The sequence below is a fragment of the Chrysochloris asiatica genome, unplaced genomic scaffold (genome assembly GCF_000296735.1).
Source record: "Chrysochloris asiatica unplaced genomic scaffold, ChrAsi1.0 scaffold00109, whole genome shotgun sequence".
Taxonomy (NCBI): Eukaryota; Metazoa; Chordata; class Mammalia; order Afrosoricida; family Chrysochloridae; genus Chrysochloris; species Chrysochloris asiatica.
In genome coordinates this window covers 2491958-2498463 of record NW_006408627.1, presented here as the reverse complement: position 1 = coordinate 2498463, position 6506 = coordinate 2491958, and positions in this window count along the sequence as shown.

Genomic DNA, 6506 nt, shown 5'->3' with positions numbered 1-6506 from the left:
TGAGATGGATTGGCAAAGTAGCAGCATCAGTGGGCTCAAGCATGGCAACAATTGTGAGGTTGGCCCAGGTCCAGGCAGTGTTTCATTCTGTTGTACATAGGGTCACTATAAGTCTGTACCAACTCGATGGCACCTAACAACAACAACAACAACAGGTGATGAGATCTGCAACTCCAACTTTCCTTCTTCCTGATGGCTCTGTCTTAGCAGTGTTTCCTAGCAGAAGGTAGACTTCTACACATTGACAGGCTAATCCATGGTTTACAAAGGGCTTCTTGATAAATTGTAATACCCTTTTGCCCAAGAACCATATTCAGAGAGGAAAGGGTCTCATAGGCATCCTCCCCAAACCCAAGAGGTTAATTTTTACATGTTGGTTTGCATATTTCCCTGTGTTCATATATTGCTAGTCTTTGTGAGAGATCAGTGTCTTAAAACAGGAGGATTAGTGGCAATGCTTAACAGAATGTTCTTTAATCTCAAATCACTCAGGTTGCCTTGTAAAATAGTCTTTCTGCTATGTTTTTAAGTTGTACCCCTGAAATTACTATTTTCAGTAAGTGACTAGAAATACCTGAAAATAAAACTGTAAACTCCTTTAATTTTTATAATGTACCCTTCCCCCAACTTAAAATGTTCTTTATCATTATTAAGGGAATTAAGCTCTAGGATTCCTTGTAAAAGTCTTTACCCCTCAGGAGAAGCATAAAGTGTCTCACTAGGGTGCCCATTAAATCTTGGGGAGAGAAAAAAAAAGTGAACTCTGGAAATGTGTGTTTGCATACGTCTGAGAGTGTGGACTGTGTATCTATTTCTGGATGAATTATGAGTGTGTGTATATTGTGTGTGTGAGTGTCTTTGTGTGTGGCTTGTGGCTGTGTCTGAGGGTATGTGGGAATTATCTGAGTATAGGACTATGGGTGGATGTTTGAGCTGTGGGTGTGTGTATGTGAGAGCTGGGTGCTGGATGTCAGTATGTAGACTGGGGCGGGTGGAGACTGTGCATGAGTGTACGTGTATGTAAACTAAGTGCATGAGAATGTGTGTGGAGTGTGGGTGTGCATATGTGAGGATTGTATATGAACATGTATGTTTGGGTTGGGTGTAAATATAGGGATTATGGGTATATGACCATGTGTGTGTGTGTCTGTAGAATGTGCATGTTTGTGTGAGGATCTTGTGTGTGTGAGGACAGTATATGTGACTGTGTATGTGGACTGTAGGTGTGTGGTCTGTGTGAATGTGAGCATATGTGTGTGTGTTCATGTGTGGTCTAGGGGTAAATGTGAGCACTGTGTGTGAACTATGGGTATGTGTATGGATGTGACCACTATGTATGATGTGTGTGTGTGTGTGGATTGTGGGTGTGTGTGGACTGGGTCTGTGTCTGAGAACTATGCAGTAATGTTCCTGTGTTGGTTTGGTGTAAGTGTACAGAATCTGTGTACGTGAGTGTGTGTGTGTGTGTGTGTGTGTGAGGACTGTGTGTGAGTGTGGACTGGGTGTGAGTGAGTGTGGATGTGTGTGGACTGTGGGTGGCCTGCTCAACATTTTGGTGGATGTTTCATTCCCACCCCTTTTACTACGACCCTGGTCAGACCACTTTTATGCCCGTGACAGCTTCATGAAGCACAAAACATGGAGCAATACATGGCATGAAATTGGCAACAAAGCCGAGCAAAAGGAGGAACAATTCTCTGGCAGGATGTGTTCACAATATGGCTGATTGGATCTGGAAGCAGATGCCAGCAGCATGTATTGTCCTGGTGACTGAAAAGACATGACCCCTGAGAAACCGAAGACAAGGAGGCTCTCCTCCTGAACCAAGGGGGAGGGGAGAAGAGGTGAAACCAATGAATAAATCAGGCAATGAAAACCGGGGAGAAAAGAAAATGCTAAAGAGGACTTTTTATGGGGAAAAGGGGGCAGTTCAGTATGCAATAGCTCTCGCTCCCCAGCTAGCTGAACACTTTCTCAGACAATGGCTTTTTAACAGATGGGAGACCCAGTGAAAGAAGCCAACTTTTGCGCAGTGGAGAATCCCTGTTTGTTTAGTCTGCCGCTTGGGCAGGTGTCGGGAGAAAGGCAGTCCAGCAGGTTAAGTGCTTCGGTGCCAGTTTAATACCGAGCAGCCAGGATGTCAGAGGTGACTGGTTTTATTGGGGAGGACTGGACTTGTTAGAAAGGTTTGTGAAATTCGGAAGAAAGGAAACTACTAGAAGTTAGCTCCTGAAGTGCCAGCTCTACCCCTCCCCCTTCCCACCCTGCTTGCTCCCTCACCTCTCTCTCAACAACCCCTGGGAGCCACAAAGTAGGTTGAAGAGCTGTCCATCAAGTAAAGGATGAGTGAGGTATGGGAAAAATCACAGCTTTCATTCTCAACCCAAACTTCATGATTCCCAAAAACTTTTAAAATGCAGATGGGTAATTAAATGGTTTAAGAAGTGAAGTGCAATTTTGTTTTAATCAAATGGACGCTCTGAAATATTCCATTGAATAGGGAGAGCTTTCTATTGTCCACCAGATTTTGAAAATGTTGAGACTCAGTCACTGACCCTAAAAAGTCCATCTGCTGGCTTCTAGCGAAGCACTGCACTGTAGAATGGCTTAACGGTAGTGAGGGGGTTAAAAAAAGGGCTCTGGCTGGGGAGTATGGTCAATACTGTTGAAATAGCCTCAGTGGAGCACCTCTTACAAATCATAGGCCTTGCTCTTTCAGAGATTCTGAAGAAGCTGAATATTCCTTTTAGAGATGAAATAACACCAGAAGAAGACAAGAGGCAGGGGATTCTACTTAGTAAAAAGCAAGTTCAGAATCTTCTTCTTCACCACAGAGCAGAAATGTAATAGAGACCTAAGGAATATTGTTGTTTGTTGAGTTGATATCAACTCATGGTGACATCATGTGTACAGAGTAGAGCTGCGTCCTCCATAGGATTGTCAAGATTGTGATGTTTCTGAAGCAGATCATTAGCCCTGTCTTCCAAGTTGCATCTGACTGGATTTGTACCATCAACATTTTGGCTAATAGTCAGGCAAAAAAACTTGAGTTTTGATTTTTATCTTTATTTAAACTGTGATGCATCACTAGTACATATTTAGGAACACAATGAAAGTCCTGGGTTAGGCAAATGGTGGGGACTTTATTCTCTTATTTGTAGGATGTAAGTTGTATGAAATGGGAAAAATCATCCTACTCATCCCCTTATCCTTTATTATCAGACAATTCTCACAAAACAGCATTTTATTTTAATCCTTATCTAACAAGGGCATTAACATGTGGATGCATATTGGCCTGAGTCTCAGACAAGATTTTCTATGGTTGGAATTTATAGCTCAAGTGTCTATGGCAATAGGCCTCCAGAAGGCAAGTCTTGGTGAGTCTGTCAAGGGCCACTCATAAAACAAAAGCCACTTTAGAAACATTGGAGAAAACAATGACTGGGTTCGAAAATTGTAAAGAAAGCTACAAACTTCATAACTGTTAATAATAGGGGTTTATATCTTGTTTCTAAGCAAGTTTGTGAAATAATCTTAATGAATAGATATTTAAAAAAAAAAATGTTTCTTTTTGTGCCATCATTATCAAGAAATACCTAGTGAGTGTGATAGCTAAAATTTTGTGTCAACTTGGCTGGACCTGGATTCTCACTGGTTTGGCAATAAAAATGTACTTAATCCCCAGTGATGAGATGTACCATAATGCAATCACCCTCATGATATCATCTGATGTGATCAGCTCTGATCTGATATTTTAACCTATGTGTCATAAATTCTCACTTCTCTGATGTTAATGAGGTAGGTAGCAATCAGGATTAGATTGTATTTTAAGTCAATCTTAAAATATAAGAGGAGAGAGAAGTGAGCAGAGAAAGAAGGGCCTATTACCACCAAGAAAGAAAGGTCAGGAGTGGAGTGTTTCCTGGACCTGGAATCCCTGCACAGTGAAGCTCATAAATCCAGGGAATGATTGGTGCCAAGACACATGATGACCTCTAAGGAATGTTGGGCTACAGATGCTGAAAAGAGACAAGGACCTTTGCTCAGAACCAGCATTCTGAATTCAGATTCTAGCCTCCTAAAACACTGTTAGTCTGTTAATTTGTCGTACTGTGGTGGTTTGCATGTTACTATGATTATGGAAGTTATGCCGCCAGTATTTTAAATACCAAAAGGGTTACCCACGGTGGACAGGTTTCAGTTGAGCTTCCAGACTAACACAGACTAGGAAAAATGAGAGACAGAGTACATTTGAATATTTAGTCATTGAAAACCTTATGATTAGCCATGGAACACTGTCAGCACTAAAATACTGAATAGCAAAACTTGATAAGGAGTACTATAATGTTGTCAGGTATAGTGCCAGAAAATGTGTCCCTCAGGTTGGAAGGCACTCAAAATACGACTAGGAAAGAGCTGCCTCTTCAAACAGAGTTGACCATGATGGCACAAATGGAGTAAAACTTTTGGAATTTGCATTTTCTGATGGGGCACTACTCAAAATGAGGCGAAAGAGCTGAAAATATCAATTCATATGCAGAATATGGAAGGAATGAAGTATAAATATAGGAAAAATGGAGTTTGTAAAAAACAAAACAAAAATGAAATAGCGCACATAAACATCAATATCCTATGCATTAGTGAGCTGAAATGGACTGGTATTGGACTGGTATTTTGAATTTGACAATGACAAGACTTACTATGCTTGGAATGATAAACAACAGAGGAATAGCCTTGCAATTATCATAAAAAAGAACAGTCTAATATCTCTCTTGAAGTACAATGTTGTCTGAAATAGGATAATATCCATATGCCTACAAGAAAGACGAGTTAACATAACTATGACTCAAATTTACACACCAACCACTGATGCCAGAGATAATGAAATTAACAGCATAAAAGAATATTTATATGGACTTTATACACAGAAACCAAATTGACTACGTCTGTGGAAAGAGATGGTGGAAAAGCTCCATATAATTTACCAAAACATGACCAGGGGCATACTGTGGAATAGACAATTAATTGCTCATATGCAAGTTCAGGCTTAAGACGAAGAAAATTAAAACAAGTCCATAAGAATAAAAATATGACTTTGAATATATTCACCTGAATTTAGAGATTTTCTCAAGAACAGATTTGATGCATTAGACATTAATTACTGAAGTCCAGAAGAACTGTGGGATGACATGAAGAACATCTTACAGGAAGAAAGCAGAATAATAAATAAACATTTGCATTCCAGTCACCAGTAGTTATCTATTGATACCTTGATTGCATGTTTGATCAATTAATCAATCAATTCATTAGTCAATCAATCAATAAACAAAAGAAGGAAAACACCACAAAGTAGATGTCAGAAGAGACTCTGAAACTTGCTCTTCAGCATAGAGATGCTAAGGCAAATGGATTAAATGAGGAGGTAAAATAGCAGAATTGAAAATTTCCAAGAGCAGCTTGAAAAGACAAAGTCAAATATTATAATGAGATGTCCAAAGACATAGGGTTAGAAAAGCTAAAAGGCAGGATCATATTCAGCATTTCTCAAGCTGAAAGACCTGAAGAAAAAATTCAAGCCTCAACTTCCAATATTGAAGAATTCTCTAAGCAAATTATTGAATGATGCAGAAAGCAACAAAAGAAGATGGCAGGAATACACAGAGTCACTGTACCAAAAAGAAATAATTGATGGTCAACTATTTCAAGATGAAGCATATGCTCAAACCAGTGATACTGAAGGAAGAAGTCCAATAAGCACTGAAGGCATTGGCAAAGTAGAGGGCTCAGGGATTGATGGACTACAAATAGAAATCTTTCAATAAACTGAGGCAGCCCTAGAGGCACTCAGTTTTCTATGCCAAGAAATTTGGCCAACTGATAGGAAGAGACTCATACTTGTGTCTGTTCCAAAGAGAGGTGACACAATGGAATGTGGAAAGCATCAGAAAATCTCATTAATATTGCATTCAAGTAAATTTTTGCTAAAGATAATTTAAAAATGGCTGAAGCAGTTTTTGTCAGGGAGTTGCCAGAGGTTAAGGCAAGATTCAGACAGGAACATGGGATGAGGAATATTATTGTCAATGTCAGGGGATCTTGAATCAAAGCAGAGAATGCCAGAAAAATGTTTACCTGTGCTTTATTGACTACATAAAGATTTTCAATTGTGTGGATCATGACAAGCTATGGACAGCATTGCAGAGAATGAGTATTTCACAACACTTAATTGTGCTCATGAGAAACCTGTACATAAACCAATAGTCAGTCCTTGGAATAGAACAAGGGATAATGCATGGTTTAAAATTAGCTAAGATGTGTGCCAGGGTTGTATTCTTTCAATATATTTATTCAATCTGTATACTGAGTAAATAATTTGAAAACCTGGATTATTTGAAGAAGAATGTGGCATCGGGATTGGGGGAAGACTCATTAACAACCTGCGATATGCAGATGATACAACTTTGCTTGCTGAAAGTGAAGAGGACTTAAAACATTTACTGATGAAG